General features: G+C 39.3%; 2 long non-coding RNA genes across 2 annotated transcripts in view; one reads left to right on the forward strand and one right to left on the reverse strand.

Moving 5' to 3' along the window:
* LOC117667026 (uncharacterized) overlaps window positions 1-524 on the reverse strand; it is a 37,743-nt gene extending 37,219 nt beyond the window's left edge. Inside the window, exon 1 of the long non-coding RNA XR_004591935.3 lies at window positions 342-524. This is a non-coding gene — a long non-coding RNA (uncharacterized LOC117667026). The remainder of the gene's footprint in view (window positions 1-341) is intronic.
* Window positions 525-1,232: 708 nt separating this feature from the next.
* Window positions 1,233-3,800, forward strand: LOC117667029 (uncharacterized). Its single transcript, XR_004591937.3, has 2 exons — window positions 1,233-2,052; window positions 3,316-3,800. It is a non-coding gene; the product is annotated as an uncharacterized LOC117667029 (long non-coding RNA).
* Window positions 3,801-20,052: the final 16,252 nt, after the last annotated feature.

A 20,052-nucleotide genomic window follows, 5' to 3' on the forward strand; every position in this document is an offset into this window, starting at 1 on the left:
CTCCATTATTATTAACACCTGCTGTTCTCTCTTAGTCTTTGTGATTTTAAAATAATTTTAATAATAATAGTTTTTAATCTATTGTTTTATAATGTTGTTGCCACCCAGTCAGTTTTTCATGAGATGGGCAGCCATGTACAGTTGATGAATAAATAAATAATATTGAAAAGGAATCTTGTGGTATTCTATTCTGGATGGATGGTTGGATAGATGGAAAGACGGACGAACAGACAGACAGATTAGAGAAGAAGAGGCCAAGATAATAAATGACCTATTCCACAAAGAACCATCCAAGATGTACTCCCAACTGCAGTGCAACACCATAGTAACATGAAAGCTACCTGTCAGCCAGCCTGCTGCTTGCTGCCATGGAAAAGGTGTGGGTGGGGGGGCGCTCAGTGGAGAATTGTTCTTTGCAGCTTTGCAGCTACCAGCCTTAGTTTTGCTTATCTCTCCACAGTCATTTCTTCTAGCTTTGTATGCAGCAGTCACAATGCATTTGAATCAAAGACTTTCTCAAAACATTTCCTGTCTGGTGCTTGCCCTCTGGTTGCCTAGATACAAGGGGGTTGGGTTCTATGGTTTGTTTCAATTTGATGCTTCTCCCACTTTTGCCTCAGATCTTGGCTGAAACCTGTTGCCTTCAGTTCTCTCCTAGTAAAAGTATCTTTTCTCTGAATCTATGAAGCCAAGGGTTTTTCTTTCCTAGGCAGTAGATGGAGGAAGCCCTGACATTAGGCAAAATCTGCTTTAATGGTCAACCCACAGACAGCAATCTACCATGGGGACTAAGTGTTGAGGTGTAAATAAATCAATGTATTGTAAACTTTTACCTCTATTAAGATCTACTTTAACAAATGAGCCTCTGAAGCAGTTAACAATAAATGTTTTTATTTACATAAAAATAAAAACAATATATATTCAAATATTAAATAATATTTCATTACTTTGCTTAAATATCCTGTCAGATATATATATATCTGTATGTGTGTGTGTGTGTGTGTGTGTGTGTATATATATAGAAGAAGAGCTGAATAATAGAAGAGCTGAACAGAACACTCCTAACTGCCAACTGCCTTCTGAACTGCTTTCTGGACTGCCTTCTGGACTGCCAACGGTTTTCTGTCAAGAATCTCCTTTTATACTGTCAACTGTGACAGTTAGGGGAGGGAACATAAAAGCCCTGAATATTCAAACCCATCAGCTGCCTCCTGATTGGCTCACCCACTTGTCCATTCCAAAAGCCATTAATAGGCACAGCAATTGAGAAATAACTTTTCTCTCACAATCCTCTTCTCTGTGTCTATTGATGCCATTTATACATTCGTCACATACAATATACCATACAAAAATACATCCTTTACATTACTAAATGTATTTTACCTAAGAGGTATCTGTGTTGTTCCCGGGGCAATGGTTTAGTGAGTATATCTGCTATCTGTTCTTTAGTCTCACAAAAGGTAGTTTCAATAAAACCCAATTTTGATAGCTGTCTTACATGCTTGCATTTTATATCAATATGGTGTGACCTTTGCCCCATTGCCCTTTGATATGTTGATTGCTGCCATATTATCCTCGTAAATTCTTACAGGATACACAGGTTCTTTCCATAGATTCATTAAAAGGTCATCAAACCAGACTAAATTGTTTGAAGCCTTGGACAGATAGACATATTCTGCCTCAGTAGTAGAAGTGGCAATCAACTTCTGTTTCCTGAATACCAGTGGAGAGGGCTTCCATTCAGTAATATTACATACACCGAAGTACTCTTCCTGGACTTGATGTCCCCTGCCCAATCTGCATCTGAATAACAATTTATTTACACCTCGACACTAAGTATCCAATAACCAACCATAGGAGTGAGCTGGAAGAAACCAGAGCTATGATGAGCATCCCCTCTAGCCCACACCGGGCTTGAGATGAGGCAAAATGGCGAGAGGAGCTGGACCTCAATGAGAAGCATATCAGGCCCAGATGGTCTCTGGGTATAGGGCAAAGGGAAGACACCCCCCACCTCTGGGGGGAAGCCCGGAGGTGGCCATGCTGAACAAGGTACTATTCCTGATACAACAGACAATGGGGAGTCAAAATTTCCTATAACAGCTCCTTTTACATTAAAAAAAAAAAAGTAAAAGTCAGTCATGTCTGACTCTAGGAGGCAGTGCTCATCTCTGCTTCCTAGCAGAGGGAGCCAATGTTATCCAAAGATGCTTCCATGGTCATGTGGCCCACATGAATATACACTGAGGTGCATGGAATGCTGTTATCTTTTGACCTGCTAGGTGGGCAGGAGCTGGAAGCTCACCCTATCACACAGTACTTGGCTCTCAAACTGCCAACCTGCTAGTCAACAAGCTCAGCCTCTTAACATTAGGCCACAGTAACCTGTATGCCTTATACATACTCATTTTTCATTTAAAACCACAAAACCTTCTAATAATAAAATCAAGTTTACTTCAATATTGTTGCCTCAATAACTGCAGGGGCAGGAAATCACTAAGAGTCAAACTCTATTCAAGGAAGACTTGACTTTACTAAAAGTTGTGGCCCGCCAGCTGCCAGTAGACCTGGCAGCAGACTCAGACGATGAGGAGGTTGGGAAGGATCTTGGGCTGGTGCTGGAGTTTGGGGAAGGCTCTGATGGATGCTCTGCATCAGATGCAGAGATAGAGCCAGGGCTGTCCAACATTTCCCAGCCACCAGAGAGGCAGCTGCCTTTAGAGGCTGATATGAGTGAGGAGGAAGAACAGCTGGGACCTGTTCCAGATGCATGTATGCACAGAATACATTAGTTAGAAGAGGTGAGCAACAGAGGACAAGAAGTCAACTCAGGAAGCAAAGCACACATGGACGCTGAATGGCCCCTCCCTGGCTGGGGAATAAATAGAAGGAAAAGAAAAGTTGTCGTAGGAGACAACTGTTCATATTTCTGAAGGTTTTGCTCATGGTGTTTCATGCCACAAAGAACTTAATTTCCGGCTGGGAGCTCACAGCCTTGCAATTATCACAAGGAACTGATAAGGTCTGTACTGCAGTTAACTCCTTGAAGGACTATTGCCTGGACTTTTTGTGGGTGAATGCAATTAATTCACAAGATGTAAATAAAGAGGGGTTTTTCGTGACAAAGAGTCTGTTTCTTGTTTCTGCTAAGGCTGGGTCAGAACACTAAAAGATGTTTTAATAGTGTTTTCTAGTTAGCTGTAGTCATACTTAAGCAACTTCTTCTTAAATTGAGATACATTTGCATGCAGAAGCCAAATACACAATTTTAAAAACTATATATTTAACACAAATATATTTGTTACTGTATTCCAGGTGTCAGATCCATTCTTCCTGCTTTGTGGGACTTTGGTGGGACAGACCGATTATCATCACCATAATATGATATGAAATGGTACTTAATGGAACTCAGGTTCAAACTCATAAGAGTTTTACCTTTTTAAGTAGATAAGATGTGATTAATCACTGCAGTATAGTATGTTTGGAAAAAAATTGAATTATAAATGATAATCTCACTATAAAATGAGAATGAAATAAAGTAAATTTCTTTCTCCGTCTTTTCTTGCTAGATGTGCTAATAGCTAATCCCATGCATTTTCTTTCTGCTTTCTTTCTTCTGTAGGAGGTGTAGACCCCAAACTGCTACTTACCAGTCATTATATAGGCGCTTAGACAGTGTTATGTGTTCATCTGGGCCGAGTCCTAAATCAGAGATAGTTTTCAATAATCTTTGAAATATATTCGGTATTGCATATCCAGAAAGTAAATTCTAACTGAGGATTAAAAGTAATTAAAAATGGTGATTACTTGAAAGAATATATTTTCACCAGAACTGCCATTTATATTCAATGGGAAGTTTTTCTCTAGTTTGTCAGAAATTTCTAAGCATTGCTTTTGAATGATACTTATGATTCTTTACTAATGCTGCAGCTCAGTTGTCTACCATAGGTAAAGGTAAAGGTGCTAGTCGTTCCTGACTCTAGGGGGTGGTGCTCATCTCCGTTTCAAAGCCGAAGAGCCAGTGCTGTCCAAAGATGTCTCCGTGGTCATGTGGCCAGCATGACTAAATGCCAAAAGTGCATGTAACGCTGTTACCAAAGGTGGTCCCTATTTTTCTACTTGCATTTTTTACATGCTTTCAAACTGCTAGGTTGGCAGACGCTGGGACAAGTAATGGGAGCTCCATCCATTACGCGGCACTAGGGATTCAAACCGTTGAACTGCCGACCTTTCAATCAACAAGCTCAGTTTCTTAGCCACTGAGCCACCTCATCCCTTGTCTACCATAGAGAGATCTATATATAGATTTCTTAGTTAGTTCATTGTCCGAAAATACTGTCCAGCTTTGCTCCCTGTGGAAGCAGTTTTGTCCTTTACTGAGTTGTGTGATTGGATCCTAAACTCATTAGTACTCAGGAGGATTTTGAAATGTTGTAGCTTTCCATATTTTTCCAAGAGCAGGCCCATTAAAAAATGAGCCTGCTCCTGGAATGATGAAATAAAGTTATTCTGGCAAGACTTGTAATTACAAAACCATACTTACTTTGGATAATTATTGCATTGTACAAGGCGGAATGAGACAATCTGCTGGTCACCGCCACTGGCTCACTGCTGCCAACTCACATTGGCTGGTTCATCCTGGCTGGCTCATCCTGGCCAACTCACCACCGCCAGCTTACCCCAGTTTGCTCACCCTGGCAGACTCACCCCTCTAACTCGCCCCAAGTGACTTGCTGATAACTGCCTGCAAGCAACTCACCCAGTGGAACAGCTCACTGTGAGTGAGCTAGTCATACTGTTATTTCCACAAGTCAAATGCCGGAGCAAGAGGAATGTCCTCTTTCTCCCCCTCCCCCTCCCCCTCCCCCTCTCCTCCTCCTCCTCCTCCTCCTCCTGGAAATAACAGTACAATTAACTCAAGGGGTATTGGAGGAATAAGCCAGATCAAAGAGGGAGGGAGGGAAAGAGAGAGAGAAAAGGAGGAAAAAAAGTATAGAGCAAAATAGATTGTATATATACTTCTTTATCTATGCCATTCAGGTAGCCACCCTCTTTTTTTTCTTCCTCCTTCCCTCTAATTCAGTGGTTCTCAACCTGTGGGTCGGGACCCCTTTGGGGGTCGAATGACCCTTTCACAGGGGTCGCCTAAGACCATCGGAAAACACATATTTTCAATGGTTTTAGGAATAATTTTATGGTTGGGGGTCACCACAACAGGAGGAACTGTATTAAAGGGTCGCAGCATTAGGAAGATTGAGAACCACTGCTCTAATTGATAGATTTTCTTTCTCCAAATACTACTTAGGACATTATATCATTTGATAATGATATAATGTTTATATCATCTAATTATTAGAGCTTTTCTGATCATAATTATTGCGAACTGTTAGCAGATTTTCTCATCTTTCCCATCTGGGAAACAGATGGAAACTGTCAACTCACTCCTAAAATAAGCATGTTATAATTACACAGCTAAGGAAACTCACAAATCATCTTTGAACCATGCCCTTCAGAGTTGCTCATTTCAGCTTTAACAGAATGCTTATTGCCTAATTCTTTGTTTTATCCTTCTCACTGCCTTATTGTTGAAAATGTTTATAAATTTTTATGCTACTCTTTGGGAAAACTCTTAACTATGTAAAATTTTCTCACCATATCCATTAATTGTATTTGGACTACAGCAAATTTTCATGGGTGTTTCAGCATTTTGTTTTACAATTTAGCAAAACATCTCTTATAAATTCCATTAGTTGAGACCCAGCTGTGGCCCACAACATTCACTCAGTTGTACTGGAAAGCTTGATTCTAGGTTTCTGAAGCCATTTTCTTGGCCTGTCGCAATGCAATTATTCAGTTAGAATAAAAAATAAGAGAAATAAGGACTTTAAGACCCTAGAGTACATAATTCCTAAACCTAAAATAAAGGCACAAACAAACTGGATCTCAATGTAGGCATTTGAGCAACTGCAAGATGTGGATATAGATTATTACTGATACGGCCCTGTCAATCCCCCATGACAGTCGAACAATACCAGTAGGACGTGACAGAGGATTTGTCACTGTAATTTGTTGACAAATGAAAAGCTGTTTCGGATTGTGCCAGTCTCCTTTTTGTGTAGCGGGTAGAAATTCTCAACCTGTGGTATTCTAGGGATGGAGAGGAGGAGGAAAGAAAAAAACCAACTCTAAATTTCACAAATCAGCCTATTCTCTAAAATGAACAAATACTGGCAAAACTGATTTCAGTCCCATCACTACCAGTTGTAGAGGTCAAGCTTTACAGACACCCCTCCCCTCCCCCGGATCTGGATCGCGGGATTATTTCTTTCACTCTTCTCCGTCCCAGACTTTTCACTTTTCTAGGAAGTAGTGCGCGCATCGTCCGTCTGTGGTGAGAACATGCAAAATAAATAACGATGACATTCAGGAAGAGCTTAACTTCAGACAGAATCGCAGATCGGTCTGTGATCGAACTGCTTCCCGTGACTGCGGGGCTAAAGAAGTGGGGAGATCTTGCTTCTTAGTGAAACCGGTCAGAATAGAGCCTCCACAGAGAGACTCCAAATCTTGTTTGCCAATTTACTTGCCCTGCACGAAATCGACCTCAGGGTCCTTCATTCTTATCGTTTTGCTTGCGGAGAAATAGGATTTTTATGGAACCAAGAAAAGGAGTTTGCTCCGCTTACTGCAAAAACGCTGCCAGCCTCCAACTCCTCTTTCGTACTTGAAAAGCTGAACATCCCAGGCTCAGCCGAGTTGGCGCTTTCGGTGCTTCCCTCTCCGCGTTTGTTCTCCAGGGGAGCAGCGTCAATGACGCTCTTGGCCAATCGGAGATGGGAAAGGGGGTGAGGGGGAAACTCCCTCGCCAGGACCCGCCCAGTCCGCTCTCCCGTGGTGCTGAAAAGGACAGTGCCAAGTTCCCCGAAGCCTCAGTCGGGGGGAGATGGCTTCCCAGGCGGAGGAGGGAGGCTGATTCCTCGGCCAATCAGTCTGGCCCTTCGGGGCGGTTCACCTGGGAAGAGATCGGGCTGCGCACGGAGCCCGCCACGAGAACTCTGGCTGGTGATTGACAGGAAAGTATATGACCTCAGCCGGTTCCACAGGAGGCACCCCGGGGTATCTCAAGCCATCTGCTGCTACGCAGGGCAGGACGCCACTGTAAGGCGCGCTGCAGGTGGCGAGACAAAGACTCCGGTGTTTCCAGTTCCTTGCAACCGCGAATCTTTCACTCTTCATGTCAAAGCTGGATTCCTTTTTCTTGCAGTAGCTACCTCTTATCTAGCTTCTTTCATTTACATTGCACTAAGATATGTGTATGGGTAAATATGATGCCAGGCATGGATTTCTTCCTTCCTTTTCAGAAACACTTTTTTTCAGTTCTATCTAATCTAATCTAATGTCATCTCATCTCATCACATCACATCTAATCACAGATTTTCTCCATGGCATTCTGTCCCTAATCTGATGCTTTAGATCTTCCAATGTTCTTGTTTTTTCCACCTTTCCCAGCATTGGAACTTTCTCCAGAGAGCAGGGTCTGCACAATATGTTCAGAGTAGGATAACTTTAGCCTGGTTATTTGTCCTGAAGTGAGAACTCTGGGTTTAGTTGTCCAATGAACCATTGGTTTGTTTTCTTGGCTGGCCATGGTATTCTCAGGAATCTTCTCCAACACCAACGTTAAAAACCATCAATACTCTTCTTATCCTGCTTCTTCAATTTTCATCTCCATAAAGTGTCACAGGAAGTACCATTGCTTACACAATTCTGCTATTTATAGATATAGACATATCATAGCATTTGAGTATCTTTTCCAAGACCTTCATGGCTACTCTACTAAGTGTTGTGTGGCATATTTCTTGACCGCTTGTTCCTGTACTGTTGATGGTTGATCCTAAAAGGCAGAAACTATCTAACACTTCACTATCTTCATTATCAGTTCTAAGGCTGGCTCTTCTATCTGTTGCCATTCATTTGGTCTTCTTTATATTGTATTTTAGTCTCATTTTTTTCCCCATTGTACTCCTTGGCTTTTATTATTAGAGCTTGCAAATCCTCTGCATTTTCAGCTATTAGGATAGCGTCATCAGCTCAGCCCAGATTATTGATGTTTGTTCCTCCAGTTTTACAACCATGTACATCTTCTTCCAAATCAGTTTCCCTCAATATACAGTATATTCAGCATAGAGGTTGAATAAATAAGGGAGAGTATATAGCCTTGTTGCCGTCCTTTGCCATCCTGGAACCAGCCTACTCTGTTCGTGTTGAGCCTTCTCGACCAGTATATAAGCTTCTCATAAGAACAGTGAGATGTTCTGGGAGTCCTATTTTTGTAAGCTTGTAAAGTAGCAATTCAGAATAAATTGCTAGGTAGATAAAACACAATTGTGCAAAGTGTTGTAAAAGAAATCAACAATGTTCAGAAATCTCGATCATGCAGGTTGAGGAACTCGGCCTCATGAAGATGATTTCTCAATGCTTTTTTCCCTCTCAGGTTTATCTTAATATCAAGTTAATCATTTAAGAATGATGGCACAACTGGAAGTAAGCCTGTAAAAGGATTATTGTCCATTCTACAACTTGTATGTGTAATTCTTAAAGTTTGCAAAATATTATTGAAAGTGAACTTGACAGTATATATGCTAAAAGGAAATTTAAGAAAACATACAAGAATTAATTGATTTTAGATATAAAGATGATATTTTTTAAAGAAATGTTTAGAATTTTAAATGAATACAAAAGTGTTCTTCCTTTAAGGTCAAAGCATTTAAAAGAATACAGTGATTTTTGTTAATTTAGATGCTGATAGTTCAGTAAGATTAATATGTGTAAATAGAAATATATCATTCCCCACAACAGGGGAAAATGGATTTTGTTAAGATGGCAAAGTAAACTGTTTGAAACAAAGATATTATATTTGTTCTTATTTCTTTTAGGGTATTGCTTCTTGTTGTTATGCTCAAAATAGAAAAAGTGAATTTTAGAATTCAGTTTGAATATTTAATAATTGTGCATTTATAGAACTGGTTTTCAATATTGACAGTTAATCTAAAAAGTAGATGTTGTGTAACTATTAGTATTTTACTGTGTTGGAAAGAGTTGGAAGTCAACATTTTTTCTTTTCTTTCTTCCCCCCTTTTTTGAACTTCCCTCCTTTTTAAAATGTTTATTTTCCTAAACCTTAAGAGACATGATGGTGCTGACTGCTAACTGCCAGAAGTTTGACAATTTGAGTCTCACCGACTCAAGGTTGACTCAGCCTTCCATCCTTCTGAAGTCGGTAAAATGAGGATCCAGATTGTTGGAGGCAATATGCTGACTCTGTAAACTGTTTATAGAGGGCTGTAAAGCACTGTGAAGTGGTATATAAATCTAAGTACTATTGCTGTTACTATTAATAAAAGGAGAGAGAAAAACATTAACATGGTTACAATGTACTAAAGCAGCAGATGGAAAACGGAGAGAAAAACAGTAGATGGAAACTGGAGAGAAAAACATCTGTCTCATTTTTTAAAGAAATGGTTTTGTGCACCTTTATTTATGAGAACTCAATTACTCCCTTAAGTGGTTACCCAAACAATAACTGGCATGATAGCAAAACATGATTGCAAGTTCTTCTCGCCTACAGTCATTGAAAAGATGCAGTGTATTACAAAACTTTGCAAGCTGAAATGGTGGAACAACTTAGAGATTTATTTTGCAATATTCAGCAAGGGGGTAAAATACCCCCATCATGGACAACAGCTTACATATCTTTGATACCAAAAGAACAAATCGGTCCTAAAAAACCAGAGAACTATAGACCAATATCTCTTTTGAATACAGATTATAAAATCTTTGCGAAAGTACTAGCCAACAGGTTGATGCCAGTAATTCAAAAGGTGATTCATGATGATCAAGCGGGATTTATCGAGGGCAGATACATGAAGGACAATGTAAGGCAAGTAATAGATTTATTGGAATATCTTGAGAAGAATAAACAGATTCCTGCAGTGCTGGTCTTTTTGGACGCAGAGAAGGCCTTTGATAGAGTGGATTGGAATTTTCTACTAAAGACTTTAAAAAAGATGGACTTTGGGGATCAATTTATACAGGCGATTTCAGCAATTTATCAAGAGCAAAAGGCACAGATCATTATTAATGGAAGTCTGACAACAGAGTTTAAAATTGAAAAAGGAACAAGACAGGGATGTCCGTTGTCCCCACTTTTATTTATTTTAACACTAGAAGTCTTGCTAAATACAATACGGGACTCTAATATCTTGAAAGGTATAAAGATTAGGCAAGAGGATTACAGAATAAAGGCATTTGCAGATGATCTGGTTGTTACCCTATCACAACCAATGGAATCAATAATCTTGATGAAGGACATTATACAAGACTATGGTAAAGTTTCAGGTTTTAGACTGAATCCAAAAAAGACTAAAATGATAGCTAAAAACATGACACAAGATCGTAAACATGAGCTTGAAAGGAGGGCAGGTTTTGAGACTGTACCTAAGGTAAAATATCTAGGAGTTCAGGTTGCAGAATCAAACATGAAATTGTTTCAAAATAACTATGAGGTGTTGTGGCGAGAGGTGCAGAAAGATATGGAGACTTGGAAAAAACTGCAGCTGTCTCTACTTGGAAGAATAGCAGCAGTTAAGATGAATATTTTGCCAAGATTTCTTTTTTTGTTTCAAATGATTCCGGTGCTTAAAAGTGATAAACAATTGAAAGTTTGGCAATCTGGAGTGAATAAGTTCGTCTGGAACGAGAAGAAGCCGAGAGTGAAATTGAAAATTATGCAAGATGTTCCAGAAAGAGGAGGTCTTAAACTTCCAAACCTACAGCTATATTATGATGCAGCAGCTTTAACTTTAACAAGTGATTGGTTTGGAAGTAAAAAGGTTGCAATATTGAATGCAGAAAGTTTTGATCTTGAATTTGGATGGCATGCCTACTTATTTTATGATGACAAAGTTGATAAAGTATTTAAAAGTCATATACTTAGAGACTCTTTGATGAGAGTTTGGAAGAAGCACCGACTCAAATGGGATTATAAAATACCGTTATGGCTGGATCTTGGTCATACTTTGTGGAATACAAATATAATGTCACTCGGGGGGGGTTTATACAAAGAGGTTCTTTTTACAGATGCGGGCAGATGGCAGCTGAAGACATTGCAGACACTGTTGGACAAAGGGATTAATTTAACTTGGTTACAATATAATCAATTACAATTGAGATGGAAAGAGGACCAAAAAACTGGTATTATGTTGCATGAGGAAGAATTGGTTAGACATATAAGAGAGAAAGGTCCAATGCATATCAAGAGGCTTTATAATGTTTTGCTAGAAAGGGACTCCGAAACTGAATTAGTTAAAGATTGTATGATTAAGTGGGCACAAAATTTTGAAGAACCAGTGATGTTGGAAACATGGGAAAAAATTTGGGTTCAGAATGTTAAATTTACGCAATCGCAGAATTTGAGGGAAAATTTTTATAAGATGTTTTACAGATGGCATTTAGATCCCAAAAAGTTGTCATGTATGTACCCTAATGTTCAGCCAAAATGTTGGAGATGTGAATGTTTGGATGCTACGTATTATCATGTTTGGTGGACCTGTAGGAAAGTTAAGGCTTTTTGGATAAAAATTTGGTGGGTCATGCAGAATGTTTTGAAGAAAAAAATTCAATTCTCTCCACAATTGTTTTTATTGGGTATAGTTAAGGGTTTTACATTGGGTGAAACAAAATTGATATTGTATATGATAACAGCAGCAAGATTGTTGATAGGTAAATACTGGAAGAATGAAGCTTTGCCCACTATCGAGGAATGGACTTTGAAGATGGCCAGTTTTGCAGAGATGGCAAAGATTTCAGCATATTTAAAAGATTGTTCACAAGAGACTTATGAATGGGAATGGAAAAGGTGGATAGAATATGTTCAGAACAAATATCAAACTAGAAAGTATCAAATAGCTTTTATTTGAAAATAATGTATTGGAAATATTTTAATGTAATGAGGTAAAGAGAAAAATTATACAGGGGAGGGAGGGGTTCAAGTTTATATATAAGTGTTATATTAAGGGTTTTTTATGAGTATGAGTATATTATAGGGAAGTCTGGGGGGAGGGGAGGGTTAGGGAGGGTTAGGGAGGTTGGGAAGTCTGGGGGGGGAGGTGGGGGGGGGAAAGGGGTGAAAATGTAATTGTAAAACTTTTGCAATTTAAAAAAAAAAAAGAAAAGATGCTGATTGTCTTAACGAAAATCTACCTACTTCCAACTGGTAGCAGCAATCTCCTGAGATACTGAGAAGCCCATAAATGTTTCTCCTGCCTTCTCAGCTCAGGGAAATCACTGTGAAGACAGTGCTTGTGACCAAAATATGTAAGTACCATTATCTAGGCAAAAAAGGAGCTGAAACGTTTTTCTTTCAGTCCAAAGCAAAAGACAGCATTTGGAACTGGCTCAGGCATACACTGTGCTAATTCACTGGAGCATAAGAAGGGAAAGTGGACAGCACATTCAGACTTGCAAAATTATAACCAATCATAATCAAAGTAGCTTTAGCCTTTCTAATTTTTTGGTCTGATCCATCTCATGGGGCTGACAAAGGCTGTGACTTCTTGCCAGTTCCAAGATGGAGAACAAAGCGGCTGCCTGCAATTGGCTGAGGAGTCAAGTTAGAACAGAAGGAAATTGCCAGGGGAAGAGAGACAGGAAAATAATTGAAATATACCTCATCTTCTTTGCCAGCAGTTGCTTTTCTCTTTGAAAGTATTCATAAGAGCATAAACAGTGCCTGCTGGATTGACCCCCTGGCCTGTTAACTCTCAATTTTGTGTATTTTTTTGTGAGTATACTGTATAAACACACACATGCTCATTCCACTCTGAGCTTCCTCCCAGCCTACACCAAATTATCCTGCAAACTACTTCCCATCTTCTACTTCCAGTTATTGTCTTCCTGCAATGTTCCCTCTAATTTCTTATATCCATTGGTGGGATTTATTTTTTTTTACTACGGGTTCTATGGGCGTGGCTTGGTGGGCATGGCTTGGTGGTCATGTGACTGGATGGCTGGGGCCAACTCGATGTCACTCATGTCAAGGAGCACTTTGCCTCGCCTTGCCTCTCATAACCATGGGGATGCTGCAATGGTCGTAAGTGTGAAAAACAGTCATAAGTCACTTTTTTCAGTGCCATTGTAACTTTGAATGGTCACTGAATGAACTATTATAAGTCAAGGATTACCTGTACAAAAATACAGTTTCTTTGCTTGCAAAAGGCTGCCCTAAATACCAATCACTAGATTAGAAATACCTGCAAGCCAAAGTTATAAATCAGGCAGGGTGCCAGAGTACCTTGAGGAATTAAAATAGTTAAAATGCAATGATAACTATCAACAGCCAACTCTTGCTCATAAAGTGAAACCCTTTAGCAGAGAAGTCATTTAAGCTCTCCAGAAAGAGCATACCCAGGAGAAGCAATCCTTAGATCCATTTGCACCACTTAAAGATACCAGGTGGTCTCACTCACCTCATAAGATATCCTAAGGAAATCATCCAGATTTAAGGAAAGATCACATGCCCCCCCCCCCCCGAAAGGCAGTAAAAAAATCAGTGCCAAGCTTGCATCCTGCGTCTTGGAAGTAGACCCCAAAAGGACAGTGCCAAGAACCACTAAAGCAGTGAAGGAAGACTCCCTCCCCAAATAGAAAAATCACTTGAGATAAGCCTAACTACAAAGAAAGCAATTAACACTAGAATGAAGCAAAAGAGCAAACACAGCAGCTTTTTCCTGTTAAACCAATTATCAGAACAAATAGACACAGGAACTAGCCAGATTTCTGAAGCCGCTCTTTTCAGGAATAGAGATTAACATTTTTCCTTCCAAACAAAGCTGAATAGGGAAAATTATCCCATCAATAAACACAAGATTAAACATCACCAAGCACAGAATTAAACTTCACCAAAAATCAGTTTTAGACCAAAAGTCAGAAAGGGTATGTAAACTCATGTTTGAATGTCAATCTTTCTAGCTAGCCAAGAAGCCTTGCTGAATGTCATTCATCTTGGTTGTCATTAAAAGCTTCTTTCTGGCAGCTCTGCTTCATTATTCAATTATTTCTTCAAAGTGTTGATCATTGTATTCTGGCTAAAAGAACTCCAACAGGGGAGTATTTCCTCCCAACAGCACTGTAAAAAGCTTAAAACAACTCTTCCCCTTTAAGAAAGTCAAGCAAAGTACCAGCAAAGGGGAAAAAAACTGGAGAAGCTCAGGCGACAGTAAGTCTAGGCATACTGCCAAGAATGTAATAAAGGTTAAGGGAGAGGCAATTTCTGTAAGCAGGGCAATAAAGATTAGGCTAGAAACACCACTAGAATGTTGTAATTCCTTACAGGATTAACCCTGTAAAGTGGAAAAAAACAAAAGGAGATTTCTTCTAACAACCGGTTCTCCAAACTGCTTAGAAAGTTAACAACCGGTACTAGCGAATAGGTGCGAACCCCACATGTGGAAAAAATGTTTTGTGTGGTTTTTCCCAAATTAAATTCACTTTTGTGTGATACCATTCAAAATGTATGTAAATTGCAAATACATGTAACAGTAACATGTTGAAGTATTAAAGTGTAGACACTAGAAAGTTAAATAGTATACGATATACCAGCTTTCAGTCATTGGGGACTCCTGCAACTGTCCCCCTACACTTTTCCTGGCAGCATTTTTCAGAAGTCACTGGGCAATTTCTCTGAGAAAAGTGACAAGGCCAAGGTCACCCAGCTGGCACTCTGTCCAAGGCAGGATTAGAACTCACCATCTCCTGGTTTCTACTCTGACACAATAATCACTACATCAAACACCTCACTAGTCACTGCTAACTGCAATTAAAAAGAAAAAACATTAAACAAAAAACATGTGAATTGCCCTTTCTCTTTCATCCATCCACCATTTTTCCTTTTTCTCTGGATGTATGCTGAACTTGTTTAAACTTTATGAATTTAGAACTTTTTTTTTTAAATAAAATAAAATAATTATTTTTATAGCAGTGGACCTTGTGCAGCTTGAAACTTAACGGATATTAATTAAACCTTTTGGGAAGGTGTGTGTGTGTAGGAGAAATGAATTCAACTTTCAATTTTGGTTGAAGGAAAGAAATTAAACTTTTTTTGGCAGGAGAAGTTAATTCAACCATTTTAGGAGAGAGGTGCTCTGTCATGCTCTGAAGGCTCTGGAGTCTGGAGCCTGAGCAAGGCTGCTCCCTGTCATCTAAGGAAAAGGCCCCATGCTCACTGCCTCAGCTTCATTGCCCTGGCACTTGGTGCTGCTGCCTGGAGAGTGAGTGGCAATTAAGTTGAAGCAGCAAACTTGTGCAGGATTTATTATAAATTACAAGGCCAGTAATTTTCGGGATTACCACAAGTAGTCCTTTGTTTAGTAACTGCAATTGGTTCCAGAGAAACTGTCGCTAAATGAAACACTTGTTAAGTGGCACAATCACTGAATGAACCATATGACAGAGAGAGAGAGAAAGAGATGCTGCCAGATAGCTGGTTGTTGCCACCATATTCAGATAAAATTGTCTCGTGCAGAAACACCAGCTTTACTCTCACTCCAGGGTATGTTGTTCTCAGGTGTGGAAATTTGGGAATAAGTGTACATATTGGTCAGAAAATGATTTTATTATAGTTTATGACTGTTTTTGACTATCAGTTTAACAGTTTAATTAGTTTATGTTATAACATACAAAGAAAATGCAAAAGCAAATAATAGGAAAAACAGGGAACATAAAGGGAAAGGGAAAAGTGAGGAAAAGAAGGTGGGGAAAGAAAGAAAAGGCATTGACTTCTGACTCCCTTTTGTGCAGTAGAATAAAGCATTAACATCAAACCTCAACATTTTACTTTTAGATAATAGTTTAACCTAGCCATTTCTATAACAACAAATTGATAAAACCTAAAATCAAAGTTTCATTGTTTTCCACCTCAAAAACAAAATCCAGAAGTGGTTTCAAGGTAGAAATAAAAGTATTTGTATTTTTTTCTTTGACCAAAACAGTCAATTTCGGCTAACTCCATCAATTTCATCCATTGTGGGGATCAAACTGTCCTTCCATTTCTGTGCATAGAGTAGTCTTGCTGCAGTCAACATATATAACATCAAAGTTCAAAAAACAAATTCCAAGACTTTTAAACCCAAAAGTAAAGTCTTTGGTTTTCTCTTTATATTCACTTTAATAATTTTCTGTATTAATATATGAATCCTACTCCAATATTTCTTTGCTTTATCACACATCCACCATAAATGATAAAAAGTCCCTTCTTTACATGTGAATTTCCAACATTAATTGGAAATACCTTTATACATTCTTGACAACTTTTCTGGAGTTAAATACCAGTGATACATCATCTTATAGAATTTTTCTTTTAAGTTATAATTTAATCAGTGGTGAGATTCAAATAATTTAACAACTGGTTCTCTGCCCTAATGATTTCTTCCAACAACCAATTCACTAAACTGCTCAGAAAGTTAACAACCGGTTCTCCAGAAGTGGTGCAAACTGGCTGAATCCCACCACTGAATTTAATGTACATTTTAAACATTTCTCCCACATATTCTCCCTTTGTTCAAGCATTACATTATATCCAAAGTTCCTTGCCCACTGAATCATACATGTTCACTTTCCAGATTTAAATTCAATAATTAAGCAATAATATGTTCTTCACTATCACCCATTAGGATTTTCAATTCATTTTTAATGAAGTCAAACCCAAAAACATTAAATCCAATAGTTTGGATAATGCTACTGAAGAGTTGAAAAGGATTCACAATTGTACAGTCTTTGGCTCCGTCCTGTGGTCAAACAACGCTACTGTAGTAAAAGAGACAGAAATAAACCTGATCTCTGCCTCTTTGTATAATAGCCCACACTGATAGACCAATCATAGGTGAATAAAATCAAAGCTATTTCTACCAGCAAGAGCAGAACACAATTTAGGCAGTCTTTATTTTAAAAATGGAAACGTTCAGCAGAGTCTACTGAAAATATAAAATCCTCTAAGAAGTTTAAATTCAAAATTTCAGAAATAGTTCCCACAGTGATTTCCAGTTTCTTTATTTTGGTTTGGATACACCAACTCCTCCCCTCCTCCCCTCCTCCCCTCCTCACCATTTTAAAGTCCCGGAGCAGGGGTGAAATCCAGCAGGTTCTGACAGGTTCTGGAGAACCAGTAGTGGAAATTTTGAGTAGTTCGGAGAACCGGCAAATACCACCTCTGACTGATCCCAGAGTGGGGTGGGAATGGAGATTTTGCAATATCCTTCCCCCAGGGATGGGGATTTTGCAGTATCCTTCTCCTGGAGTGGGATGGAAATGGAGATTTTACAGTATCCTTCCCTTGCCAAGCCTGCCAAGTCACACCCACCAAGTTACTCCATACCCACCAAGCCATGCACACAGAACCGGTAGTATAAAAAATTGAATTTCACCACTGTCCCAGAGCCTCGGAAATGATGATGTTTCCACAAAAAGGAAAAGGCAAACTGCAGTCAAAGGAAGCCTCATTTAGAATAAAAGTTAAATATTCAAAAGCTAATGTCTAAGAAGCAGTGGCAGACTTCATTGTCCATTTAAAATGACTGCTTCTTCCACAGTAAACATATTTCTTGCTTACCCAGCTCCCAGCCAGAGACTCACCCAATTACCTCTTCTTCTTCAAGAAGCTTTCTGAGAGTATCCAGCTATCCAGGGGAGCAAAACAGTTGATTTCCAGAACTTCCCTTTCCCAGGAAAGTATCTTTTACCTTAGAAAACATTCTAAAGCATGAAACTGTGGAAAATCTGTAGCAGTCCAAATGAAAGGCTACCAGTAAACCCCCAGACTTCTGACTGCTTTTAACTATCATATTTGCAAATGTTATCCAGGGCAATTGCTCATTGAAAACTACTGGAATTACTGTATTTAGTTTCTAGATGTAATATTATCTATGTTTGGTTATATTTTATATTATTTTCTAAAATATTGCTCAATTACATTTTAATCTGCTTTGGGTCACCCTTGGGCCATGCCTCAAAGGAGAAGTAGCAATCACTCAGAGTCCTTTGGGCTGTTCCGTCACTTCTCTATTACAGCACTTGCTCTGAATTCATTCCTCTATTTGAATCAGATGCATGCTTTTGCTGAATAGGAATTAACTCTCATGGAAATGACTCAGGATCTTCTTTTCCATTCTTTTCAGTTCCGTGAACATTGTGGGTGAAATCTGGTTCAAAGCTTACCATTGTGAATAAGAAATACAAAATCCTAAAATATGCCTTCAGCAAGGGAAGAAGGGTGAAGAGACATGAGAGCAGGGGTGAAATCCAGCAGGTTCTGACAGGTTCTGGAGAACCGGCAGTGGAAATTTTGAGCAGTTCGAAGAATCGGCAGCAGAAATTTTGAGTAGTTTGGAGAACCGGCAAATACCACCTCTGGCTGGCCCCAAAGTGGGGTGGGAATGGAGATTTTACAATATCCTTCCCCTGCCATGCCCACCAAGCCACACCACACCACGCCCACCAAACCACACCCACAGAACCAGTAGTAAAAAATTTTGGATTTCACAACTGCACAAGAGATCTGAGATGGACCTGAAAGGTTTCAGCATAGGAAAACTAAACTAATTTATGGATGAAACAGAATGCTAGAGAGACTTTCGACTTCAGCTGAACTTTTAGCATGTTTCCTAATGAATATAAGCACTGCAAGTGACACATTCTCTCTTTTCTGCTTCTGGGTGCATCATAAAGATGTAGAAAAGTTTCTCAAAAATTTTCATTGAACTGCTTTGTTGCTATTTTTTACGCTTGATGCCTCTTTTACAGTAGTCATGGAAATAAATTTAACAGCTGTTGAAATGGATCCTGGATTACAGAATGAGCCTAGGCCACATCAGCAGATACAAAACATAGCTGAGAAGCTAATCCATATGTCACCTATTTTGTCTTCACCATTTGGAGATTCCATATATCTTTCTCACCCAGAACTTCCAGTCAGTGGTGGGATTCAAATAATTTAACAACCGGTTCTCTGCTGTAATGACCGGCTGGGTGAGTTGGCCATAGTGGGCATGGCCAGGGGGTGTGACAGGCAGCACTCGGCCTCCTGCAACCCCCTGTGAGCAAAAACGAGCTGCAGTGGGGGGGCACGCCCCTGGTGCCCCCATTTTGGGTCTAGTAGGCCTCCCTGAAGCCTCCTGGGAGTGAAAACGGGCCGTGGGGCGGTGCTGTACTCCCATGCCCCCTTTTGGGCCTTCAAAGCCGGCATCATGATATGGCCAGCAATATGTCCAACAGCAAATGCATGGTATAACCTTGGTGGTGAAAGGCCTATAATAAACACAGGATAATGTTTTTTTAATGCCCAGCCAGAACCAGAAAAATGGTACTTTAGAAGTAAGAAAAGAAAACAAGAAAAATATGAAATCAATTTAATCTGAGAAGTAGTGCCAGGGTTTATATAAATGAAGATTCAATCATCCAGGCCAAAAGTATCTTAAAAGGTTAAATCATGGCAACTGAAGCAAAGTTTATTAAAACTGAGACGTTTCATTACTCATCCAAGTAACTTCTTCGGTCAAAATGAGAATTGGGATAGATGGTCTGTATAGCAAGAATTGGCTCTTTCCAATGACTCTCTGCCTATCCAAATTCTCATTTTGACTAAAGAAATTACTTGGATGAGTAATGAAATGTCTCAGTTTTAATAACTTGGTCCAGTTGCCATGATTTAACCCTTTAAGATAGTGGCAGGGTGAATAACTCACTCTGGATTATGAGTAAATTACTAAAGTAAGAGATCAAACAGAGACCTAAAATGTGTGCTTTGTATATCCATCTGGAACACAAAAATTAAATTAAACAAAAAACAAAACATTAAATTAACTACCATGTTTTACCAAAAATAAGACCCTGTCTTATATTTTTTTGAACCCTGAAATAAGTGCTTGGCCTTATTGCCATGTGCTCAAAAGCCCGATTGGGCTTATTATCAGGGGATGTCTTATTTGGGGGGAAACAGGGTTG

The sequence above is a fragment of the Pantherophis guttatus genome, chromosome 1 (genome assembly GCF_059756535.1).
Source record: "Pantherophis guttatus breed Tessera chromosome 1, ASM5975653v1, whole genome shotgun sequence".
In the NCBI taxonomy this organism is placed as follows: Eukaryota; Metazoa; Chordata; class Lepidosauria; order Squamata; family Colubridae; genus Pantherophis; species Pantherophis guttatus.